The 26,356-nt window shown below is 48.8% G+C and overlaps 1 protein-coding gene across 3 annotated transcripts in view; it reads left to right on the top strand.

The window, feature by feature from the left end:
- The first annotated feature begins 526 nt into the window (after window positions 1-526).
- GATAD2A (GATA zinc finger domain containing 2A) overlaps window positions 527-26,356 on the top strand; it is a 48,184-nt gene continuing 22,354 nt past the window's right edge. Inside the window, exons 1-2 of one of the 3 annotated variants that reach the window (XM_014938428.1) lie at window positions 527-545; window positions 17,447-17,521. The gene's annotated coding sequence lies outside the window, so the exon portion shown is untranslated. Of the gene's footprint in view, window positions 546-606; window positions 868-17,446; window positions 17,522-26,356 lie in introns of those variants that run through there. The other 2 variants (XM_014938422.1, XM_014938436.1) reach the window with 2 other exon arrangements.

The following is a 26,356-nucleotide window of genomic DNA, read 5'->3' as shown; positions in this document are numbered from 1 at the left end:
GGTACCGGTGGCTGCCGGTGTCGCGGGGGGGGGAAAGGTTCGCCGGGGACCCTGCCCCGGCCTCTCGGTTGCCGCACGTTGCCGGTGCCTGCGGGAGGGGCCGGGCAGGATTCGGCGCTGCCCGGTCGGGCTCCGGGAACCGGCGGTGGAGGAGGAGCCGGGGCTCGGTGACCGAAAACCGGCTGGCGGCATCCCTTAGAGCGACACAGCTGGGGCTGCCCGCAACCCGGGATGCACTTCTTACTTCTCTTACAGCATCTGCTTAGGTGGTGGTTTTTTTTTTTTTTCTCTTTTTTTTCTCTCTTTTACACTCTCTATATGTCTTAGGTTTTACTTTCACTTGTCTTCTTTTTTTTTTTTCTTTTTTTTTTCTGGCTGCCTCATACTCTGCCATTTCTGTACTTTGGGGGGGCAAACCCCTTTCCCTGGGATGCAGGTTCCCAGCTTGATGGATGGCTCCGGTGGGGATGGCTCCAGCAGGGACCGTGGCAGAGCACTGATTTGCGAGGCACGGCCCTAATCCCCGTTTCCAGCTTCTTTTGCAGGTGTTTGGCTTTCACATCCATGTGTGTGTCCCCCCCTTTTCCCCTTGCTTGCCCCCCCTGCGAGCGCGGCTGGAAGCAGAGGTAGCGGAGATGGTTACACAGGAAGTGAAACGGAGAGGGGCCTTTGGGAATAGGAGACATGCCAGCAGGCTGGAAGCTGCCATACACCAGCAGGAGAAGAGAAGGGAACCCTCCTTTCTTCCAGACAAACTATCGACCGGCGTCTCCGGCGGGAGGAGACGGTGGGGAGGAAGAAGTAGGAGACACGCCGGTAGCGGAGGGGACGAGGTGACAGGGGACCAGAGGCAGGAGGCGCAGCAAAGTAAGAAATAAAAGGGATGTGTAGCACGTGGAAAGGTTTTTTTTTTGTGTGTGTGTGTGTGGAAGCGAACTGTGCGGTGGCCTCCCGGGCGCTGTGTCCCCGTGTGCTCTGGTGACAAACCACAGTCCCACCACATCTTGGGATGTGGGGGTGATGCCCCACTGATGCCCAGTGGCACTGGGACCGTGGGGAGGCTGATAGCCCCCTGAGAGCTGTAAGGAGGGGGGGGTACTTTTTTTTTTTGTGTGTGTGTGTGTGGAAGCGAACTGTGCGGTGGCCTCCCGGGCGCTGTGTCACCGTGTGCTCTGGTGACAAACCACAGTCCCACCACATCTTGGGATGTGGGGGTGATGCCCCACTGATGTCCAGTGGCACTGGGGCCGTGGGGAGGCTGAGAGCTGTAAGGAGGGGGAGGGCTGTGCTGTAATGTCAGGGGGGGAGCCAGCTTTTGAGGGGACATTACCCCTGAGTGCCACTTCACAGCCATCCGGGATGGTGACACCTATGGCACGGCGTATCCCTGTACATCACTCTGGTGTAGCCTTTGGTGTGCCTGGATTGTCAAGCTCTGGAGAAGAGAAGGGCTGTGATATCCTGGAGGCAGCGAGGCTCTGTGGTTAGACATCTCAGATAGGATCACAAAATACGCTGGTTTCAGGGCTGGGAACTGCGTAGTTTGTTTTTTCTCTCCCCTCCACCACCCCCCCCAACTATCTGGTTTTGAAAACGGGGAGGGCTCTGCCACTTTGCACCTGACGTTGAGGCTGTAAGAGCTCAGCCCTTTGTGTGCTGGCTGTGGGTAAGCAACAGGCTGACCTTCCTCTAGCTTTTACCTGGAAAAAGGGCAAATCTGTTACCGGTTACTGTGCTTTGGGTGAATTTGGAGTGTGAAAAGCACCCGGTTCGGTGCTCAGAGTAAAACCCCACCTCGCTGAGTTTGAGTGGGGGAGACTTGGAGTTGTGTCCCTGTGGTGGCTGGGTGTCCAGAGGGGGATGGAGAGAGCTGAAAATACTTCTCTTTCCTCGGAGGTGGAAGCGCCGAGGAGCAGCTCCTGCCATCCCTGGGAGCGTTACATAGTCATGAGGTTACATCAAGAGGTGATGATGCAACACCGTTGGCATATGATGCAGTGTCAGTATGCTAATGCTGTAACTTAATATAGCTGCCTTACGACTTTTTTTTTTTTTTTTTTTTTTGGTAGTAATTACAGGCCGGTAGTCGTCCGTGGAGCTGTTTAAAATCATTGGTTCGAAATTCAGAGGGTGCTGGTGCGTTGTGTGAGGCTTGTGCAAGGGGAGAGGAGGAAGGATTTGGATGGCTCCTTCAGCCAGAAGGCAGCACGTGTGTGTAGGGACAAGGTTTGGCTCCTGGGGACCTCTCTGCACGGCCTCAGGTCCGAGTTGGAATTATCCCTTTGCTGCTAAAGGCACTGGAACTGGAAGGAACCTCTGGGCTTACTGTCTTATGGTCTTACACTTCTATTTCTGGGTGTGCTCCTCGTTAGCCCTACCTGTGCGTAGGGGCTATAAGCACCCTCACTGCACCCCCTCCTCCTGCGTGGCTTTGGTGGGGAAGAAGAAGGAACGATGCTTGGGATGAAGGAAGCCAACTTCCGACGTTTCTGGGACGGAGCTGGAAGTATTTTAAAAGCTAAGCCTAAAATGCATTCAGATGTGGTGGGGCTGCACTTCGAGATGGTTTTTGGTGGTACCTCTGGAGACGGTGGCCCTGCTGTGACGTCCCTGGCAGGTCCCCAACCAGCCGAAAGCCGTGGTGTCTGGCCCCAAAGCTTCGGAAGGAGGGGGCTGGCGCTGCGCCGCGGTGGTCAGCGGGGCCCTGGGTTCCTGCTTTGACGGAGCGCTGGCTTTATGAGTAACTTCTGAGTGGAAAGTGCTGTTTTGGCGACTAAATTTAGAATGTTTTCATTGAGCGCGTTTTGAACCACAGAGTTGTAGATGCAGTATCAAGATGTTACTCGCTGATAGTAGGCATTAAGTGTAAATTCAAATCTTGGGGCATCAGAACTTATTTTTCTGATGCTTATTACGCACAAGTGAACCGCCAGCGCTTCCCCAGGCTTTAATATTTTGGTTTTTTACTGCTCTGCTCTGAGGGGAGTAGTAGTGTGCTTACTTTGCTGGTGTTTCACAAAGCACCGTGTTTCCCTCTCGTGTGTCTGGTGAGGTGGGAGGTTGTGAGCTCTCTACAGAGCTCCTGGCTGTTGTCACAACGAAAAAGTTAGGAGGAAAACACGCAGTGTGTGCATTTCCCTCTTGAATTAAAACACACGTGCTGAGCTCTTGCTAAAAAATAAAAGGAAAAATGATGTGGAGGGTGTTTTTATTCCTTTATTCCTCCTCTTGGAATGACCAACGCTACGCCCAGCTCCAAGCCCTTCTCAACTTCCAATGTATGTCTTTTTTCAATAATAATCTAAGTAACGTAGAAGTGTACGTTGAGGTTGGTTGTGGTTTTTTTTTTTTTTTTTGGGTGGTTTTTTTTTTTCCCTACAAATGTTCCTGGAGACTGTGGTATCTGAAAATATGGCAGGCTTATTTTTAGACTTGGGGAAGTAACGTTTGCTTTTGTGTAGTGCTATTCGTGTTTGAGGTACCGCAGCACATGGTCTGTAGACCAGCGTGTGAAGTGCAGTGTCGTTAGCATACGCTGCTGATTGGGGGGAGGAGGAGGCAGGGGGGAATGGTACATGAGCACTCTTTCCTCTTCTGACAGCAGGCAAAATAAATGTTGAGAGAGAAGAACGTGCCACTGATGGACCAGAAAACTCCAGCACGGCCCTTCAGTTGTGTTCTCCTTTTAAAAGTCTCATCTTGATAGTTTCGTCGGGCTGTCCCTGCTCTCCCTGCTGCTGCATTTAGATTTGTGCCCTTAAAACTTACAGGCTGGAGTTTGGCACTTTATATATAGACATTCTGCTTATTTATGCATTCATATTATGATTGATTGGTGTAAAGACTTGCTTGGGGTCCTCTTTTTTTAGGCTGTCCCAGCCTTCCCCCTCCCCTTGTCTCTGGGCATCTGTTGGGTGTGTTGACCCTCCCTCAGCTCCTGCTTTATTTCTTGGGCATCACCTGGAATTTTTTGAGGTTATTAACTTCTTTGTGATATCTTTTATCTGCTCAGCGCCGTCTGAACACCCCGTGGCCCTCAGTGCACCTCCCTGGCAGATGAATCATACGTCCATTTTCAGGTGGGGAAGAGGAGAGTGGATTGCCCCGAGCGAGCGTTATAGGACAGGGACAGAACAAAGGTTACAGTTAATTAATACGCAGTTTCCTACATTGGCTTTTTTGCTGTTCAGCACTTCTCCTTTTCCTTCCTCCTTCCCCGACTGCCCAAGGTACCGGCCTTTCTACCTTTCATTACCTTTTAATTGCTTTCTTTGCTATTTGACTTGGTGGCGTGTCAGGTCTCAGGACTCTCCGATGGGGCAGGTGTTCCCCTGCCAGCGTGTCTTGGTGTGTGTCTGCGACCTCTTCGGCATCACCTCCGGAGACTGTGGCCACCACGGGGCAGGGAGGAATTACCCCCTACGCCTTCCCTACCTCTTAATTACAGAGCACCTCGTGGGGTTGTGCTGGGGCTTTTGTTTTTTAACCTCTTGTCCGCTATGCTCCTCTCTTTCTAAGGTGAGCAAAGCTGGAGAGCAGCGTTGTGACTCTTCAAAGAGGGCACTTGGAGTTGGGAGGGGGCAAAAGAAAATCCAGTTAGGCCATTTGGGCTGTATGGGACAAAATCAAGGTTTAGCAAGAAAGTTTTGCCCACTTTTGACGTGTTGGCTCTTAAGAAAAAAGATGTTTGAATGTGTTAACGTTTCGCCATCCTGAAATAAGGCAAAAAGTGGAAAACCTTTGCTAGGTGGAACTGTAGAAATGCCCTTTTTTTTTCTCCTGCTCGCCTTTACTGTTGGTAGGGTTTGAGGGAGTTCAGTGTTGCAGCTTGAAGTTTCATATTGCCTTGGGTAAGTCACTTCATCCTCTCTTTGCCTCTGCTGTCCCATCTGCAAAATGGGTATAAGAGCGTGTTACAAAGGAAACATACAAAATGTGGCTTGTAACAACAATTCCTTTTAATATAAATCTTCGTTGTCTTTAGCTTTTGTCTCTGAAATTATTTAACCCTATAACATCTCATTTTTCAAATGAGAATTGCTGGCAGGACTTAAGATGAGAAGAGGGGGGGAAAAGGTCCAGGAGAGTAAAATTTACCAGCCAGCCCCAGATGCTGAAGGCCAGATGGATACGGGAGAAGGGACAGGGGGTTTGGCAAACCCTGGAGTGAGGGAGGTTGAGGTCACCCCCAACTCTCCTGCTTGTTAATTCAGGAGTTGTGTCTTTGTAGGTGCATGAGCTGGGTGAGTTCTCCAGAACTGATTTCTGGACATCCCTTAAAACTGGGGGGTCTGTCCCAGCGGCGGGGTCGAGTCTGTGCACCTTTAACCGCGGCGTGTGGAAGCCTATGGTCAGGCAGGTTTATTTTGTCTCTTATTTTTAAGAAGGCTCAGTTTCGGGAGGCTCTTCCTCCTCCCACCGCTGTCCTTCCCGGAGAGCCCTTGGGCATTGACTGGACTCCTGGGGTCCTCCCTCTGGTTTCTGGTTTGTGCACAAACCCAACGGATCCTCTGACCCCCCCGGACCTGACGGGTCCTTTTCCATTTAGAAACCTCCTGGGACTCCCTCGGGGGCTGCTCCCATTAAGCAGGGTCCATCAAATGATCAGTATCGTGATAATGACTGGAGTCTTAAAGTGCTCCAGGAGTTCAGGTCTTGTTCTGGTTAAGAGCTATTTAACACACACATCTCTGAATTTATCTCGTTCTGTTCTGTTTGTATTCATTCTTATTAAATTCTGATATTTACCTTTTTTTTTTTTTTTAATCCGAGTTAAGCATTTCAGCCTCTCTTCATTCTCCAACTTCTTTGTTTCCTTTCTCTCTCCCCTCCCTCCCTCCCTCTTTTTTTCTCTCTCCCAAAAGAACAACAAACAGAATCCAATCAGTATTTTGCAAGAGTGGAGGAGTTTCCATGTGACTCTTTTCGAGTGACCCTCCAGGTGAGGAGGCTCTTTGGCCACCACTTCCCTCCTGGGAAGCAAGTTTGGCTTTTCCAGATGCTCTGGCATCACGTCCGAGCTCTGCCGGAGGGGGCTTTGCTCCTGCCACGTTTGGAAGAAGAGCTGGTCTCCCAATTCCTTTGACAATTAGGAGGTGACTAATAGGTTGAATGCAGTTTCCTGGCTAATTTGTGGTGCCCTGTAGTGAACCCTGCTGCGGCATGAAAGGGATCAGTGTGCGAGAGCTTCGTCTTCCTCTGCTTTTGGTGTCTTATGCGTCACCTTCTCAACTTGGGCTTATTCCTGTATAAACATGAACCAAGCTAAATTAAAAGTCATACCTGAATCTTGCTGGACCCAGTAGCCCAAGCGCGATCCACCGCGCCTCCAGTCCCCCACAGCAATATCTGCTTTTTTGTTGCCCTCCTGGTGGTGTGGATGGGAGCCGGAGGGATGGGAGCAATGAAAATAAAGCCTATAAAAGAGAGTATGGCAATGGATATTCTGCTTCACCTGCTGGGAGGAGGTTCTGGTCACTCTTTTAATCCCAATTACTTTAACAGTAGAGGTTGTTACTCAAAAGTTCTGACAAAAGTGGGAAACAACAACAATTAAGAATGTCAGATGGCACCTCAGAAGGGTGGTTATTGGTTTTTTTTTTTGATGGGGGACCCGATGAACATGGTGACAGGTAGGTAGGTAGGAGTGAGCTGGGCTCAAGGCAGCCTGTTATTTATTTATTTTTCCCTTCTATGTTAAATATCCAAAATATGTAGGAGTCTTTGCTTTAAAGTGCCAGATTGCTGGTGTTGAAGGAGTAAAGGCTTATTTTGTAGCTTTTCAATGGAAAAAAAATATGAAGCCTTGATTGAGTTTTCAGTTAGTCTTGAAATTGATTTTGACGTGACCTGTCTCTTTCGCTCTGGGGCACAAATACCCAGTTTTACTACCTCTAAGACTATAGAGTTGCCATTCAAGAAAGCTTCTCTTTATTTTCTTTTTCCTTTTTTAGTTCAGTAGAACACTTCCATTTCAGTGATGCTGATTAACTCCTTTCTCGTTTCTGAATTCGATCTAGATGGAGAGACACTTGTCACCCCGTGGCAGAGACAGGGGATAGCTGCAGGTTTGCTTAACATAAGTTTTGTAAATGCCCAGAGTGTGGCATTTACACGTAATTGTAAATTAGAAACATTTTGTAAACTGTACACACGGGCATTGTAAATGCCCGGAGTGTGCCTGATGGCAGCACTTCTGTGTATTGTGTTGTAGGGGAGGTGTTGGTGAAGATGCTCAGCTTTTCTCTTAGTTTGCTTTATGCTGCAGATACTGAGGACCTTCCAGGCACTAAAATGAGTTGGAAAAATCACATTGTTAGATTTCACACTGATGCTGATTTACCCCTTGCTGTAAGTAGGAGCAGCGTCCTCCCCGTGGCCCGTTGGCTGTGCCCAGTGTGTCCAGTTGCTGAAAGAGCCGTGTGATCCGGAGCTTTGGAATGCCTGACAGAATTAGAGGAAGTAAACTGGAAGGCATTCATATTTAATAGGATCTTAGAAAATCCTGTCTCCAGCAGAATTAGGGACCGCAGTTGCGCGTGTGTCCCTGGGGTTGGGGTGTGTACAGCCACGCTGAACCACCTACTGAGCTTCATACACAACACAAGTCTTAAAATTTTCTAGTTTTCACTGTAAAATAGTGAAATTTCCTCTGTGCGGGTTGCAGGCACAGCGCTGGTGTTAGGCTCTGTAGGATGCTGTTGAGTATGGACTTACAATTTTACTTTCTGCTGGCTTGCCTGTTTGGTTATAAGGTTTATGAGATGCAGTCTTTGAAAGCGAGTGCCCGGTTGTGTCCGTAGTGGAAGAAGCTTCTAGTAAAGCTCCTTTTTTTTGGGTCTCTATGGAGGGCATCCAGTGTGGCTTCAGCTTGTCCATGGGTTGTGCTCCTGGAGAGCTGAAGATGCTCCATGGGCATTATCCTTCCTTTCCGGGCCACGCTAGACAGAAGTGTGCCTTTAATGCCTGGGTTAACTCTATAAATGTGACAGAATCAAATGTCTTAGGCCTTTTTAAAATTCAAAGTCACTTTTGTAGTTGGGGGAAAAGCTGACATTTGTAACAGCTTTTCTCTCCCTGTGTCTGAAAACAGGTGATATACCAAGAGGGAGAATCCCAATGAGGAGATGACATTCTCCATAAAACTTGAGAAATAATCCTTGTGTAACTTTCAGAACCTCAGTTTGAGACTAATCCGGGTCGGCTGTGCATAATAATTCTTATTTTCATTCAAGTTATGCTCCAAGATAGTAGATAACCCTTACAGTTAAGGCTGGCATTCAATTAGTGCCTTGCATTTCATTCACATAATTGCCTTTCATTCAATTTGTGAAAGGTGGTTCATGTGTAGGGACTGTTACTGCTCCCCAGGCTGCAGTTAAGGCTGGCATTCAATTAGTGCCTTGCAGTTTGTGAAAGGTAGTTCATTTGTAGGGACTGTTATTGCTCCCCAGGCTGCGATAGTGGGGGACAAGGGGGAGGATCACCAAGAGAAACTTTATCAATAGGTCTTAATATATTTTTTTAAATACTGTTTGTGGGAATGTTAATGAATAGTCAAAAAAGAAGCAAGATCCATCAGTAACATAGAACGCGAGGTGGAAAGCGTGGTGGTTTTCAGGGTGGTCTGGTATATGGCACGTATGCAAGGTGAAGGGGAAAACCTCTAAAACTCTTAAATCCTAAAGAAGGCAAACTTTTTCCTTGACATCTTTAAATAAATACTGCAATTTTGCAGTTGTGGTGGTGCACCTCTCTGCACTACAGGAGCACCGGGGTCTGGGAGGCAGAGGACACCTCCAGACTCGTTACCTGCGGTCATTAGTTTCTGTTGAAGGTATTTAAAATTACTCTACTTTTTCTCCTTCCTTTAGCACTAAAGGAATCCAGAGAGGGATAAATTAATTCCTTTTGCTGGACCAAGACCTGCTTTTAAACCTGAAGCTGATGATTTAACAAGCGGCCAGGGCTTTTAAGTGGCTTGGGGAACAAAAGCATGCGAGTCCTGTCGGTTAGGACCTGATGGGTGACTTATTTCTATGAGGTGCCTGAGAATTATGATGATGAAGGCTATAGAAGTAATTAAATAAAGACTCATTTTAATATTGCGCATGTTATTGATCCCTCAGGACATTTAGATACTCAAACTTGATAAGGCGATTCTCCTTTGCAAAACGTTGTTTGGTGTAATTGTGACACGTCTGGTTGTTTTATACCCAAAATGCCCCCATGTTTTTGTGGAAGTTGGGTTTTTCTTTCCATAAAACCACTGGCGTAACCGAGAGACTAAATTTCCTCTCCCTCATCTTCAGTACCCATTGGCTTTCTGCTCACTCTGGGTCCAGGGACCCTGATGAGTTCGTTACCAGTCGTTAGGCTTCCTCAAGATTAAAAATCCCCCCTCCATCCCATGAGTGATGAAGACAACTTGGTTTTCCTTTTCCCTTCCAACTGCAGGACCAGGGGCTGAGCATCATCCCCGCAGCCTCCCCTGGTTTTAATTGCGACGGTTCGCGATGCTGGGCCCGTGGAGCTCCCTTTTGATCTCAGGTGGGGGATGCAGCCTGCATCCAGATCAAGTTTTGTGCGCCGAGGCTTCTGAATTAATTAATGATGGTGGCTGTGCTCGGCTTCCCCTGTAAATAGGTGTGGCCGCTGGGTCCCTGCCAAGCTGCCATTTCATTCCCTTATTTGGATTTCTGAGCGGTGTCATTCCCTACACACACCCTCGGTTGGGGTTTTTAAATAATACAGTTGGGGAAACTAAAATTGCTGCTACAAAATTATTAGTTTATGGGTTATTAAGGCACTCCTACAACTGAGATTAAGAACGTGTCGTTAGTGGGGGATGGTGTCTTGAGCTCCCCTCCCTCCCCCCTCAAAAAATTAAAAAAAAATAATAAAGAAATAAAGGTTGCTGCTGTGTTTGCAGGAGCTGATGCTGAAGCCAGGTAGGCACGGACCAAATTATTGAGGAGGAATGGAGTTGTTGTATTTTTGCCCAGTTGAAGTCTCTGGCAAAGCACAGCAAAGCTCCGTGTCAGCAGATGACAGCGAGCCCCCCGAACGGCATCCCACGGCAAACACAGCGCCTACAAAAAGCACATCTTACTCCAGGATGAAAGGAGAACAGATTTTTTTTCCACCAGACCTAGAAATAACAATTTGCCAGCTGCTCTTTTTTTTTTTTTTTTTTTTTAAATTGAAATTTGCCGCTCGTTTCAGTCTCTTGTCTCTCCTGAAGAGACATCCAGAGCCTTCAGGTCGCCTTCCTTGGGGTTGTTGGGCGCTCGGTGGAAGAGGTGATGACACGTTGGTGCCCACCTCCCTCTTCCCCTCTTTAATATTCTGCCCAAACAGTTCTGCAAACCCATTTCATAACGCTGCCTCTTTGCATAGAAAAGAGACACCCCCTTCCTCTGTCAAAAATACATTCTGCATCTGAGAACAGGAGATAGTAATTCCAGTTCTTGAAAAACATGTTTATACAACAATCCGCGGGGACCGGCCCCATTAGGCGATTAGATGGCACTTTGATTAAAACCAGTTTGTTGCGACTACTCGGTGTGGATGGAGGATGGAGGATCCCTGGCCAGGAGTGTGTCTGTCTGTCTGTCTGTCCTGCAGCTCCAGAGTCACGGAGCCAGCGCCGTTGGTCTGGATGATGCACGTTTTGGTGGTGGGAACCCTTCGTGTTCACCCCATGAATCCAGTAGATCTTGGCCCTGGGTGAGGACCAACATAATTGGCCTTAAATACGGAGTAACTGAAAAAAAAAAAAAAATAGTTGAAACTCTGCTATGTATAAAACACAGAACCCCCAAACCAAGCCCCTTGGATGTATTTTTAGCTCTCCTGGGTGTTCTCTCCTTGTGCTGAACAGGAGATGCTGTAGTTCCCCTTCTCAGACCAGGCACTGTTGGTGTTGGCCGCTCTCTCTGACGCGCTGGGTGTTTTCTCCTGTTCCGGCGACTCAGCCTCTCGTGAAGATTTTTTTTTTTTGATTTAATGAGTCAGGTCTTACCCGTATAGTAATTAGAAAGATTAACTCGGGGAGATGTGAACCAGATGTATAAAACTGCTCGGACCTGGCTCCCATGCAACCTCTTCATCAGTGGTTTCACCCTTCCTCTGACTTAACTCCAGTTTCACGGTTCAAACTTCTAATTGTAAAATGAATGGCAAAAATAATATTTTTTTTAATCCCCGTTTCACTCATGGGCTTCCCTGACTCCTTATCGTCCCTCTTAGTTTCTTTGAGTGAGAACATGACATTGCTTAAATGCTTCTGTCCGCGGGAGTACGGCTCTCAAAACCAAAGCAAAACAAAACGGGGCTGCCCAAAGGGTTGCTCAAAGGTTAAATTTATGGAGAAATATCAGCTTTTTGTAGCCACGCTATGACACATTGTTCTTACATTTATGCAACTGAAGTGTCTGGGAGCTGTTTCCTGTGGACTTTTTGAGGAATATCTGATATTTTTTCCGAGATTTTTCTGGGGAACCTGCCCCGGTTTGAGGAGATAAATTGCATTTTGAGTGAAGAGCAAGCTGCCTGCTGGAGCCTGTAGTGGTGGATGTTTCACGAGTAGCCAACCCGATGGTGATCTGGGTGTTTGGAGGCTGCCTGATTGCTTTTTCTCAGTCGACCTGTGGAGGAACGTGCTTGGTTTTGTGCTGCCCAGTGTGGTGTTTCACACAGAGCATCCCTCGGCTCCGCTGCCTTTCGGTGTCGTGATCCCTCAACCAGCAGAGCAGGAACGGGGGACCCGAGGCTCTGGTTACAGAAAGCCAGATTTGAAAGGTCTTGAATAGCCAAGGCTTCCTGGAAGGAAAAAAAAAAAAAAAGAAACCAATAATAATTGCAGTTAGTGTTGATTTTTCTTTCCGAACGACATCACCGGATCCTTTTATCTTTGCATCTTCCAGGTATCCACACTTGACTGAATTCTGGCTAATCTCACTAAAAGCACAGGTAGATGGTGGGGCTTGTTTGGGGAGGGAGGAGGGAGCTGGGTAATGTAATTACCGCTGAGCTAGTCCAGAGTATGGAGCGAGAGAGAAGTCAAAATGCACTTTGGTCTCAAAACGGCAAGTTTTGATTGCAGGAGATTAGATTATACCAGCGTTTTTCAAAAGATTCGGCCTGGTTTTTCTAGAGAAAACTTACTCGGGGATTTCCTGTTTTCCAATGGACGCGAGTGGCAGGATAGGAGGGGGCAGAGTGAAGCCGAACTCCAGTCCTGCTAAATTAGGGTGGAGATGTGCAGGGAGCACTTTGCAGCAGCATTAATTAGCAGATGGTACTCTCCCGGATCCAGAAGCCAAGGCAGGGGTTCCTCCTCGAGGGGCTGCCTGCGCTTCCGTGTAATTTGCCCGCCCTTGGTATCCACTTGGTATCCAGTAGAGAACAAATGCTGGAAAAATCAGCGTTCTCCAGAAGAAGGATGTGCTTAAAGAACAGCTGGTGCCAGTGAGTAGTTTTATCTATATCTGACTTTTTGGTTGCCATCTCTGGTGATGCCCTGGCCCAGCCTGTCACCCCCCCGGGCCAGGGACCGGCTCATCCGAAGGGCTCCCGCAGCCACGGCTTTCCCTGCCCCGGGAACGCGGGCATCGATCGGGAAGGGGTGTAATTATAAAGGCTGTCGATGGCCCGGGAGGGTTGTCGTGTGTGTTATCTCCAGCGCCGGAATTCGGGAGCGAGTTGGGAGAGAGAGAGAGAGAGAGACTCTTAATTTGTAACCCGTTTAATTTCCCATCTGATTTGTACACAATAAAGGGGTGGCGGTGGGATTAATGAACATCTGAAAAGAGCTTTTTGGTTGGGTTTTTTTTCCCCCACCCATCCTACAAGGTGGCACTTCGCTCCTCAAACCAAAGAGCAGGGATAACAGGGTGTTTCGGCAGCTTTCGCCTGAATCTTCGGGCACACGGCGGTTGGAAAGTGGTGCTTGGATATTTGGAGAAATACCAGTGTTGGGCAGGTACAGAAGGGGTTGGCACATTCAGAGAAGTGATTTTCCACCCCGTGGGGGTGGCTGGCACTGGAGGGAAATGTGCACCGTGGCTATTATTTCTACCCGATGGCTCTTCGTAGGATTCTGTTGAGATGTGTGCAGGGAGGAATCTGTGGGATTCACCCTTTCAACTGGTATTTCAGTGCTTAAAAAAACCCGATTTGATACTTTGAGTTCTCCTTCTAGACCAATAAAGTCTTCAAAGACTTTACCCCTGTATTCAAAAATGTTTATGGAGGTAAAGCCTGAATGCATGAGAGGGAAACTAGCCCCTTTTCTGTCGATATTTAAATGGAAATGTGGGTCCTTTTTTCTGCTGACCAGTTCACTCAACCTTCCAAAAAGCAGAGGTGTTTCCTTATCTCAGCTGTTGGAGGAGGTACATCCAGCAGTAATGCTGAACTGTCCTACCTGTGTCATAGTATCCAGGCCTTAATCTTCTTAGGGAATCCACAGCCTGTCTTATCCTGAACATGGAATGGTTTTAAAACCCTATTTTGCGGGCTAAATCTCGCTTGGATTTTACCAGATCATTATTTTTCTGATGGGATTTTTGCTTAAAATGCGGTTCCTGATGCTCCCATCTACAACTTCCATCACTGTTTTGTAGAGGCAAAAAAAAAAAAAAAGATTCACAAGTGATAAAGTAGGCTCCAAGCAAATGAGAGCCCCAGTGGAAACACCCAGCCTTTGGAGGAGCTGTGGAGACGGGATGCTAAAGGCTTGGTTTTCTTGGAGGATGGAGGAGCTGGAGCAGGACCGATGAGGCAGGGAGTGTGTGGTGTCCCCCAGGTGCCCGTGGAGGATGGCAGCGACGCAGGGAAGCCCCCCCTGTACCTACAAAGCCCCCCCATACCCTACAGCTTCCTTGGCATCCTCTCCTCTTCCTCTGCAGTGACTTCTTCTTCCCATGGAAGTGCTGTCAAAACTCAGAGCTGCTGCTTGGCCAGTGTCACTTCTGAGCGTTAACTGTTTGATGGCCCTGCTTCCCAGGACATTCCCAGAACAGATGCTTGAAAACTTAATCCTTCAAAATAGTTTTATAAGCATTTTAACCCTTTTTGTTTGTTTGTTTTTCCTTAGCGTGTGCTACAAAAGCAAACTCCCCATCCCGGGAGAAGGCTGAGCCATGGATGGAGGGAGATGGAGCGTGGCTTGTGGGGCCCTGGCACCCGTGGCCTCCCCGGGCAACCGGTTGCCCACGGTCTGTTGGGTTTCAGTGGAAACTTCCAGGCGCTGAATGTGGGTCAGTGCCAGAGGTGGCCTCGGTGCCGCGGCGCCGAAGGGGTTAAACTCCTCTTCTGGTGTCCTCGCAAGATGAAAACTATTTTAGTCCCATGACACGAGCACGATGGGAGTTTATTGCTAGAGTTCATTAAAAATGGAGGCTGGCCAGAGCCTTGGAAATACGATTCAGGAGCTTCGGCTCCCCGCGTCCAGAGCACGTCGGGAGGAGTGGGCTCTGCTGGGCTCCTCCAGGACACGGGGGGCAGCTCCCACCCTGTCCCTCCTTCTCGGGGAAAACTTTTGGAAGTTTTTGGAAAACTCCCAGTGGATCTGATCCGGCTCCAGACCCAGCCAGTGCCTGGAGGATCCTCCCTTCCCACCACAACCTTTCCCAGTCCTGCTCAGCAATTATCTCTGCCAGGCAGAATAATTCCTTTATTCTTTTTTTTTAATTTTATTTAATTTTTTTCCCCCCAGCAGTGTTATATCCTCTGGCTTCTCCCTTCCTGTGATACCCTCATAACTACAGATTACCCTGGCAGTGCTGTAGTGCTTGTCACGGCCCGGTACGCCGTGTGAGTGTGTGGTGTGTGTGTTTTGTGTGTGTGTGTGTCCCTTTTTGTCGTCTTCAGCCATGAAGAAGTGTTTGTTCGTGGCCAGGCCAGATGCAGGAGCAGCAGCTTGGAAGCGCTGCCGTTATCTGTGGGGTTTCACAGCCCTGCTCAAGGCCCTGAAGTTGCTATTGCGATGGTTTTCAATGGGGCTTCTAATTAGAAAAGCATTGGACTAATAGGATGTGCTATAATTAGCAAGACCTGCCCTCTAGATAGCTAATCAGGGACCAGAACACGGTTGCCTATCCATTCATTAAGTGTCTATATCTGCGCTTTTGTAGCAAATTATTTAACCTCTTGGAACCTTTTGGGGCGCTTAAAATAGTCAAATGGAGAAGATGCACCAGCTTTCGGGCCAAGATGACCTCGAGATGCTGGAGGTTGGTGGAGGGGGGACAGTTTGGTGCTGGGGTGGGTGTCAGAGGGGTGACCCCTGACAGCCCTTTGTCCCCCCCCAGGTTGGGAGAGGAGGACGAGAAGCCGGTGAGATGTTGTCCTGCCTTCTGGACAAAAGCAAAATAGCTCTGCAACTTTTTTTTGAGGAGGGAAATGACTCAGTTCTTGGTGGCTTAGCAGAAATAAGAGGCCGAGCTTCCAAGGAGTCCTCTTGGCAGCTGCTGTGCATCAATTACCGCGTTCCACCTCCAGCCCAGCGCCCCGAGAGCCCACGCCGTGTCCCCCCCACGCAGGACCCGCTGCCGAAATTGTGGCTATAAATTGATAATTCACTTTATGCTGGGTAAAACCAGGCTGTGACTGGGGGTGCTGGGCTGGGCTTGTGCTGCTGGTGCAGGGAACTGCCCGTCCGCTCGTACGGCACAAGGGGTTGGTTTTTCTGGCTGCCCAGTGGACACTGGCCACGGGTTTCATCCCTCCGTGTTTTCACAGAGAGGGAGAAGGAAGGTTTGGGTAACACACACAGTATGCACAGGCTCATAAAAGGATTTTTGTAGAGCGTAAGCAAACGTTGGCCAGCAGAACTTCTTCTGGAGTAAGAAGTAGATAAACACATGAGTGTGTTCTTTTAGAATTATTTTTATACGCTGTCCTACAGGTCAAAAACTTCTCCAAGAAGTTTGTTTCCCCCTTCTTTCCCTGCAGAAGCTGCCATGAAGCAAAGGGGTGGTCTCAGGTGGGACCAGGAGACATCTGGCTCCATGGTGTTACAGGTGATGGTGGTACCCCACCGAAACCTCCAGCTGTATTCCACCAGTGCATCCAGCTTGGCATTAAATCTTGCTCTGATGTCCTTTAATTGAAAATATCAAATTGTCACTAATTTGCTGAAATTAGCCCGTGTGTGAGCATCCTGCTTTTAGCTGGGACGGAGTTAATGTGCTTTTTAGTAGCTCCTGTGTTGTGGATTTAATACGAGAAGAATGTTGATAACACACATTGCTCCCCTTGTCGCTAAGTAATGTTTACATTAATCAAAAGACTCTCTTGGCTTCCCGGAGAAGCTGAGAGGGAGCACAGGAAGGACGAGGTGGCCAAAGGAATATTCCATACATTGTGAGGGAGCACAGGAAGGACGAGGTGGCCAAAAGAATATTCCATACGTCGTGCTCAGCGTATAAATGGGGGCTGGCTGGGGGGGACAGGGATCTGTGATCGCTGCTCAGGATGGTCTGGGCAGCCCATCATCAGGTGGTGAGAGCAACTTGTGTTGTATCGCTTTATTTTGTATATTCTTTTTCCATTATTATCATTATTATTTTCCTCTCCTGTTGCTGTTCCATTAAACTGTCTTCATCTCAACACACGAGGGCTTTTTTCTCCTCCTTTTCTCCTTCTTCTCCCCTCTTTTGGTGGAATGAGCGAGTGGCTGCGTGGTCCTAACTGTTGGCTGCGCTCAAACCACGACTGAGCGTGTGTGTGACCGTGGTGTCACATCCAAAGACAACTCTTTGTTTGCATTTCTTGGTGTTCCTGCCACTTCAATACGATATTACCTTCATGTAGGTGACATTGGGCAAATACTGCTTTATTGGCTGCATCTTCCTGGCTATTAAAATGCTCCTCTGGGGCCCTGCTGGCTTGTTGGACAAAGTAAGAACAGGTTCCTTTCTGAAGATGTGTCTTCAGGTGGTGTTCTCCTGCACGCACACGGACCCGACCGCTTTTGGCCAGGAAGTGCAATGGGAAGGTGGCCCAGCCACTGCTGTGAGACTTGCCAGGGGCAAGCTCCTGTGGGACCGGCCGTTTGGACCAACACAGGGCTTGTAGGTCTCCTCCTCCTCGAGGGAAACGGTCAGCTGGAAATGGGAAAGCTGGTCCCAGGAGGTGTTTGGGTCAAACCAGGGGTAGCAAGAAGCAGTTGGCTTCCTCCTAGAGTGTTGATGCAAGGAGCAGAGACTAAAGAAATAGGGAGTAAGAAAAGCAGTAACTTCAAAGTATTTTTGTGTGTGCTTTTGGTTTTCATCCCAAAGCATCCGAACACAAGCCTGAGTTGGAGTTCGTATCCTTAAAGCAATAGGATGCAGTCTTCTTGTCTCTCCCTGGGGTACCAATGCTTAAGGATGAACATTTTTGGGGTGAAGGTGGTGGTGTGTCACCAGCTGTGCTAACGGCCTCTCTCTCCCTGCAGGATCCTCGCCGCAGCCACTTTCAGCCACTCGGCCGGGTCAGGATCCCACCTGGAACCCATGAACTTCACTGACAGGTAGGAGCTGTGAGTAGGATGGAGGATGAGCCTCTAATATCGCGCAGACACCCCCTCTCCCCCCTCATTTTGGCAGTGCTGGAAACGAGGAGGTGGGCTGGGAGGGTGGAATTGTCTTCTGGTCTTCTGCTCCTCAGCTCCTGCCTTGCCCCAGAGGAGCTCCCAGATTAAACCAGGATCCGAACTTGGTTCCTATGTCTTAATGAAACGAGGAGGTGGGCTGGGAGGGTGGAATTGTCTTCTGGTCTTCTGCTCCTCAGCTCCTGCCGTGTCCCGGAGGAGCTCCCAGATTAAACCAGGATCAGAACTCTGTTCCTGTGTCTTAACCAAAAATGGCCTTTAATTTAGAGCTTAATCCACGCTCCAACGTAGGTAAATCCTCCCCAGTTTACTCGGGGACAGAGGAGTTTCACTTCCTTTTAACTGGGCATCCACAACAGCTGCACAATATTGTTGGGCTTGAACCGAAGAAGAAGCAAAAGCAAGTGCAGAGAAATGCCTCCCTTGGGGCTTTCTGTAGATTTTGATCATTTGTGCAACCCCCAGAAGAAAAATTGTGAATGGAAGTGAAATTTCTGCAGATACGGTGTGGCTCTGGCAGAGCTCGATGGTGGAGCTGAAGTAAAGCTCTCTCCATCAGCTGTCCCTGCGTGTGATGGTGCTTCTCTCTCCCACTCCATTGTCAAATTAAGCATTTTATAATTACCAATTTAAGGATTTATCCAGGGTGGGGGTTTTTGCTGCAAAAGTTGTATTGCCAAGGTGATCTCTGGTCTTCACTTTTCTTCCAGTCTCATTTTTCCTGCTGTAGGTGTCGATGTCTCTGCTCGTAGATTTACTCCTTTGATTTACTAGGTTTTACCAGAGTCAACTCCAGAACTAACACTGGGCAAGTCAGGAGCACCCCTGATATTTTTTTGGGGGGGTGGAGGGCTATTTATTACATAAGTTCCCAAATCTTACCAAGTAGAGACATCTTTCATGAGACCAAAAGGCCAAATGAAATTATGAAATCCACCTTTCTTAATGCCATCATCAGTCAGAGCAGGAGTAACTCACACTTGGATATCTTGACCATAATCATGGAAATTTCTTAATTTGCTCTCTCGTTGTGCGAGTTATCACCGTAAAACACCTCAAAACCAGCTCTGTGTGGTTGTAGAGCACCGTGTGTAAACACTGTCTTATTTTGCCAGTTCAGCTTGTTACCCAAATACTCAGTTTCCAACCATAACAGGAGCTGGTGTTTAGCTGTGATCCTGCTTGGAAGAATCTCTGTGATATTTTTATATTTTTTTTTTGGTAATCCAAAGCCCAGCCGCAGTCGTTACCAGACTTCCTGCCCAGTAGTTTCTAGCCAAAAATAGATCCAGAAAACTTGGGGGAGAATTCAGGTCAAACAGATCCCTGGGGCAGTGGCTGTGCGTAGTACCCTCTAAAAACACCTCTTTAAACCCAAAGCAGTGTTGTCTTAGAATTAATTTTAAAGCTCTCTTTACAAGAATTAGAATATTGATGGGTGAATACGAAAATGCCTTTAGTTGTTTCGGTCTTTTTCTTGGTGCCTTGTCCTTTCTACCCCCTTACACCAATTCTCTCTATGATTGTACCCAGGCTGTATTAAATAATTTATAGTGGATTGAACGTGAATCTGGAGCTCAGAGCTTCTCAGCACGGAGAGATGCTGCTGCTGGTGGGGATGGTCTGTGTGTGGGGAGAGCCTCCCTTCTCTAAAGTTGGGGTTTTTTAAATGCAGAAACCCAAGGAATTGCTGGTATTATCATATGCACAGCATGTGGTGCTGGGAAAGCTGATTGTTGTTGTGACTGAGTATTTAAAGATGCTAATTTTTGCTGCTCTTGCATTAAAATCAAGGAACCAACCTGGATCCCTCCCCTAATAAGCAGCACATGCTAAATGGGCAGGGGGTGGGAGGATCTGATTGCAATCTAGGGGGGGCATTACTTAATATTTAAATTTCTTCCCATCAACCCAAAGTTTAAATCCAGTTGTAGCCCTTTGAGTGGAAGGTTTTCTTCTTGAGTCCAAGTAAAGAGGTTTTTAATGATGAGTTAATATCTGGGAGGATGGATGTACCTGGAGAATCCCAACCTCTGGGAAAGGCAGGGCTGGAGCCAGACCCCGATAAGAATCGCTGGGGTCTTTTGAACCAAATCTCTGGGTTTTCGCTCGGTTCTGTGGGAGGGTGGTTGGATTCCCCTGGCGCTGGGGTGACAATGAACCATCTCTGTGAGTCACCTCCATGGGGAGAGCCGGTGTCGCTGCACGGGGTGAGGAACCAGGGGTTATTTCAGCTGGAGACTGGGAGTAAAGAATAACACCACTTGTAAAAGGCATTTTAGGACCCAAAACCTGGTGTTTTTATGCAGGGTTTTGTGTTTTTTTGGCTGCTTTCTTGTTTTTTCTAAGATCACCTTGATAGCGAGCATTTCTCTGGAGTTCTTAGAAAAATCTTTGGTGGCGAGCACTTCTCTGAAGTTCTTAGAAAAAAAAAAAATTAGCAAATTACTAGGTTGATTTTTACAGGCAACAGCTATTTTCCACTTACACGGCGACGTGCTTAATATAATACGATCTACTGAGCTTTCTGTTAAGGATTGTGAATGTTTCTCTCTCTCTGTGTTAAGGATGGTGAATGTTCCTCACTCTTAACACGGAGCCTGTAGATAGTGGTTAGACTCCAGGCTAATAAATGGAGCCAAACTCAACTATAATAGTCATTTTTTTTCTTAATTTTTTTTAAAGTGAGTTGACCCAAATGCTGTGGAAAGCAGAAGGGTGTGACTCCTAAATTTTTTTTAAAGTGAGTTGACCCAAATGCCGTGGAAAGCAGAAGGGTGGGAGCCGTGGGACTTTGGCCACCCAAGTCCCCTTTTCTGGCCAAACACAGAACTTGATGTTTGTAGTGCTCAGAGCTGGGCTTCAGCGCCTTTCTGCAAACATTTATCTGTTCGTTTTAGGAAATATTTAGTCAAACCTGGGCTGAATTGCTGTCCCCTGCGCTGTAACGACTGGGAGCAGTTGTGGTGTGTATCCCTGGTCATGTCCCTGGTCCCTGGGATGGAGATGGAGATGGGGCACGGTGTGTGTCCCTGGTCCCTGGGATGGAGATGTCCCTGGGATGGAGATGGAGCACGATGTGTGTCCACAGTCCCTGGGATGGAGATGTCCCTGGGATGGAGATGGACCATGGTGTGTGTCCCTGGTCCCTGGGATGGAGATGGAGCACAGTGTGTGTCCCCAGTCCCCGGGATGGAGATGTCCCTGGGATGGAGATGGACCATGGTGTGTGTCCGTGTCCCTGTCCCTGGGATGGAGATGGACCATGGTGTGTGTCCCTGGTCCCTAGGATGGAGATGTCCCTGGGATGGAGAGAGAGCACAGTGGGTGTCCCTGGTCCCTGGGATGGAGATGGAGCACGGTGGGTGTCCCTGGTCCCTGGGATGGAGACAGGGCAGGTCCTGGGTTGCAGGAGGAGGTGGGTGCTCCCGCTGGGAACACCGTGGCTGTTGTCAGGATTTGGGTACCCCACACTTCAGCCCCTTTCCTCCAGCCATTCGTCGAGGCCGGCATCCCTGAAACGATGCTTTCCTGCTGGTGGCCCCCCTGACCAGTGAGAACTTTCCTTTTCCGCCACCTCCAGCCACCGGTGGCCACAGAGGAAACTTTGTGGGCTCCTTTTAATTGCAAGTCCTGAGGAACCTCCTTTAGTTTCTCCCCCCCCTCTCCCTGAAAAGAAGAAGGGGGTGGTGAGGGGGGGGAAGTAATAATCCTGATGGTGGAGAAGGGCAGCTGGGCTGTGGAGGCGGGAGGCCACCGAGCAGAGCAGGGTGGGAGCCCGGCGAGGGAAGGGTTAAGGGCTGCCATTTTGTTATGTAACAGCCTTAATGGCCACCTCGGCGAGTGGCACCGAAATGGCAGGGCTTAACCCTTGGTGGGCCGCGGTGGTCCCCGCCGAGGGCACCCCCCTCTCCCTCCCCGAGGGGGCTGCTGCGGCCCTGGCACCTCCGCTTCTTTGCAGGTCCCATGGGATGGAAATAACGGCCGGGGGGAGCCCAGACATCAGCCCCCCTCTGGCTTTTTGTTGCCTTCCTCGGGGAGAGGATGGATTTTTTTGGGTGCCCAGTTGAAATCAGGTGCGGGATGATTTTTATATCTATTTATCTTTCTTTCTTTTTTGACCCGCAGAATACCCATCGTTCGTGCCCTCTTGCTGTTGCAGTCATTTAGCCTTTAAAAAAGTAAAATCTAGTTCTTACTTTGGCTTTCTAAAGTGTTTTGGGTTTGGTTTTTTTTTTTTTCTGAAAACCTACGTGCCAAGGTCAGGAGCTCGCACACATAAATGCACACACACACATGAATGCACACGCACGCAGCAGGACAGACACACGGACACACACACATTTTAATGACTTTTTCCAGAGCATCTCACTTCGTGGTCGATGAGTATACAGGGGGGAAAAAAAAAACTGCTTATGGCATAATAAGGAACTAAGCTCCGTCGAAGCAGTGGTTTCTCACTGAGACTTTTTACATCCTGGATTCCTGGGTGTCGTGGGGAGCAGGTGGGGGTGGTCCTGGGTCCAGGGGCTCCACAGAGACAGTTTCTCACCCACCACCTTTAGAAAATACTCATCCAGTGTGTCTTACCCTCCCTGCTTCCTCCTCGGTAAAGTTGTCTTTTTTTTTTTTTTTAGTTTGTTTTGTCCTATTTTTTTTTTCCCCCCCTCCTTTTACTGTAAAAGTTTCCAGATGATGCTGGAAGAGGGTTGTTGATCTTTGCTTTTGGCTACGGAGGGTGGAGGTGGGATCCCTGCCTCACCCCACTGATGGATCCAGCAAAACATCGGGATGCGATTTCAGCTTCGGTCCTTTCAACTTCAAAAACCACCCGGTCGTGCAGAGCAGGGAAAGGCAAGCAGAGCTCCTCCGTGAAGGAATTACTTGGAATTTATACGAGGAAGTTGTAAATCATGAATGGGAGAGGAGAGAGGAGGCAATACGGTAACTCTGAATGGGATGTGGGGGAAAGTGGAAGTGTACGTTACAGGCAGCCAGCAAAGTGGGCTGGTTTTTCTTTTTTTTATTATTTTCAGTTGTGGTTTTGCCCTCACGTACCCCATGGGTGCTCTCCATCTGCTCATACACCAGACCTCTTTGGGCTGCCGTCCCGGTTGCCCGGCCGTGCCCTGCTCAGGTTCATTCCGGGCTGGACCAAACATCTGGAAAAATCGGCACAAAGTAATTCATTTCCCAATTCTTAAATTGGAACTTTGTGAGGTTTTTGCCTCTTCTGTAGCTTTTTCCTTGCAGCGGCCAAAGGAAAGCAGGTGATGGTGGCAGCATCCCTGGCCCTTTGCGAGGGGCTGGGCTGTGTCACAGGGTCCTACGCGTCCCCCATGAGTTAAACCAGGTCTTCTTGGTGCTGCTGCTCTGCTCTTTGAACAGAGGAAGGGTTTGGGAGATGGGGAGGAAGCTCTTTTCACCCTTTTCCTGATGGAAAGCACATGGGTGGCATCACAAGCACACGCGATGTTCACCGGGCTGGCATAAACAGGTTGTGAATTGGGGAGGTTTGGGGTTTTTCCTGCTGTCGGTGGGCTCAGCGGAGCTGCACGGAGGGGTTTTTGACCAGTGTGGTGGCCCAGAGGCTGAGGAGTTCCCTGTGGTTTACACGGTGCACTAACCTGCCTTTTGAATTGATGGCAGCAGTTCATCTGCTACAGCGACAGCACTTAAAACTGAGTATTTGCTGCTTTGGTCCCGGGGGCTCCCCCCCAAGCTCTGCCGGTCCTTGTCATAAAAAGCAGAGCCTTCCATAAAACTTAAAATTTACCGTGTGATCCTTATTTTCTCCTCCTTCTTTCAAATAAAAGGTATTGTCAAGTTGAGCCGAAGCTGTTTGCTGTTGGCAGTGGGGAAGCAGAAGTGGGGATTTGGGGAGCAGCTTCAGAAGTTGTATGTTATTCCTGAAACAGCCTGGGTGACTTATCCTCACCCCGTGGAATCAGTCGGTGAAGGTGCCATCTCAATAAATCCAGCAGACTCAAGGGCTGGTCGCAGAGTGTACTGGAAAGGTGCTGTTTGATACTGGTGGAAAAGTCTGTGATGACTGTCCTGCCCTCCAGGAACCCGGGTGATTCCCCTGAAAGACTCTGATCTCACCAGTTTTCCTGAGGAGAGAGGCAGAATAGCCTTTTTGAAGAAATTCCTTCTCGTTACTCTCTTCCCCTTCTCTCAGTGCCACGTTAATTTCCCTTTAGGTCTCTCTGCGTCTCCATCCCCGTCAGCAAATTGTTTTCTGGTGTTATTTCCTGAAATAGGGAGCTTGCTTTTAGGGCTCCTCTGCAGTAAATATGATTTAATCACTGCTGCAGAACTGTGCGACCAGATCTCTCTGTTACAGCCTGTGTAAACCTTGAGCCTGCGCTTGCAATCTTGGGATTTAGCTGTATAAAAAAAAAAAATCTCAGTGCAATCTCATCCCAAGGTCTTCCCAGCAATGTCTGTGATCTTTGGAAGGCGCTGGTTTGTGCTACAAATCCTCCTCTTCTCGCCAGTGATCACTCTCCCCCCCCCGATTCCTCCTTTCCTTCCAGCCCGTGCCGTTGCACCAAGATGCTGTGAATTTTGAACCAAAAATTCAGGTCTGAATTTTGATTTGCAGAAAAGTTCCTCGAAGGGAAACGGAGGGTGTGAAGCTGTTCCCTGGTGAAGTTTGTTGTCGGTGTGTGATAAGGGGGTGATGGTTACGGGGAGAAACGGCCGCTGGTTCCTAAAGGAATTCCAGGGATGCCCTGGAATAAAAAAAAAAAATCTCAGTGCAATCTCATCCCAAGGTCTTCCCAGCAATGTCTGTGATCTTTGGAAGGCGCTGGTTTGTGCTACAAATCCTCCTCTTCTCGCCAGTGATCACTCTCCCCCCCCCGATTCCTCCTTTCCTTCCAGCCCGTGCCGTTGCACCAAGATGCTGTGAATTTTGAACCAAAAATTCAGGTCTGAATTTTGATTTGCAGAAAAGTTCCTCGAAGGGAAACGGAGGGTGTGAAGCTGTTCCCTGGTGACGTTTGTTGTCGGTGTGCGATAAGGGGGTGATGGTTACGGGGACTGCTTTGGTCCCGGGGGCTAAGGAATTCCAGGGATGCCCTGGAGAATTCATAAAAGGAGAGGGTTTTGCTGAAAAGGTACAGGGTGCGTTTTCATCGAGGTTGTTACAAAGGTCAGACCGAACAGATGAAGGAGTTTGTGTAGGAAGGGTTTGCCCCTGGAAATGCTCCGAGTGGGTTCTGCGCCTCTCCCGTCGCTCTGAGCTGAGCTGCTGTGGTTAGCTGGAAAGGGAGAAGTACTCAGTACACATTACCTGTCTTTACCTTAAATTTTAAAGCCTTGGAATGGGCTGCCCAGGGAAGTGGTGCAGTCAACATCCCTGGAGTGGATGCCGGGTTGACTTAGTGCTTAGAGACATGGGTTAGTGATGGTTTTATCAGAGTGAGGTTGATGGTTGGACTCCCTTCCAACCCAGACAATTCTGTGATTTTGATTGCATTAATTTTTTAAGTAAAACTTAGTGCTGGCAGGAGATTTTAGATCATTTCCATCACCTGTGATGTTAACACAGGTAGGTGAGAGTGAGCTGTAGGAGTGCAGAGTTCTGCCCGTGATGCTGTGAAATACCCAGGTGCAGCTCCAGGTACCACCTTCCCCAGCCCGGTCAGAACCGGGGAAAAGGAAAGGGTAGAAAGGGAAAAGGAAAGGGTAGAAAATACATCCTCGTGTAAATCTCCTCAAAGTTTGGAGCCTGAAAGTGCTGCTGCAGCTCTTGGAGCAGCGCCGGCTGCTGGAGTCGCTGCTGCTCATTCCTGTGAGGCTGGAGAGTATGAAGAGACTGAAAATAAACCCAGAATAAATCCAGATCTGTTCTTTTTTTTTTTTTTTTTTTTTTTTCTTTTTGAGGAGGTTTCCTCCTGACTAAGCACTCTTGCTTTGGAGAAAGTCCCTGTGATTAATGGCACGTCTCAGCGTTCGGTCGCTGGGCGATCGCCGGCCGCTCCTTTGTTTTAGCCCCGGGTTGGGATGCGTTTGCGCCGCGTTCATAGGAATTAGATTTGCAGTTCCTGGCTGGGCTGTCCTGTCCTGTCCGATGGCTCCTCCCGGGCACGGCAGGGGGAAGAAGCCCTCGATGGGTGCTGCCGGGTTGTTGGCAGAGATGTTTAACCCCAGGTACTATTCCACTTAAAAGCTGGGCTTTCCGAGGGCTGTCCGAGGCGGAGCGGGGCTGGAAGAGGAGAAGGTTGTTCCCATCAGCTGAGCTGCGCCGAAAACCTCCGTCCCGCTGCCTCCCCGGGCTGTGTGTGCTCTTTGCTGGCACAAATACCCACAGGAACTTCAGCTTTCTGTAAAACACACCTTTCTCCCATTAGATTTGCAGTTCCTGGCTGGGCTGTCCTGTCCGATGGCTCCTCTGGGGCACGGTGGGGGGAAGAAGCCCTCGATGGGTGCTGCCGGGTTGTTGGCAGAGATGTTTAACCCCAGGTACTATTCCACTTAAAAGCTGGGCTTTCCGAGGGCTGTCCGAGGCGGAGCGGGGCTGGAAGAGGAGAAGGTTGTTCCCATCAGCTGAGCTGTGCCAAAAACCTCCGTCCCGCTGCCTCCCCGGGCTGTGTGTGCTCTTTGCTGGCACAAATACCCACAGGAACTTCAGCTTTCTGTAAAACACACCTTTCTCCCAGCGTTGTAGGTCCAAGCGTGGTCACGCTGTAGGTGCAGATCAGCCCAGGGGAGGCACTTTGTGTATTGGTTATGATGTCAACTCTT

Source organism: Calidris pugnax, unplaced genomic scaffold (assembly GCF_001431845.1).
Source record: "Calidris pugnax isolate Ruff unplaced genomic scaffold, ASM143184v1 scaffold46, whole genome shotgun sequence".
NCBI lineage: Eukaryota > Metazoa > Chordata > Aves > Charadriiformes > Scolopacidae > Calidris > Calidris pugnax.
Note: the sequence above shows the minus strand (reverse complement) of the source record. Positions and strands in the feature narration are given on the sequence as shown.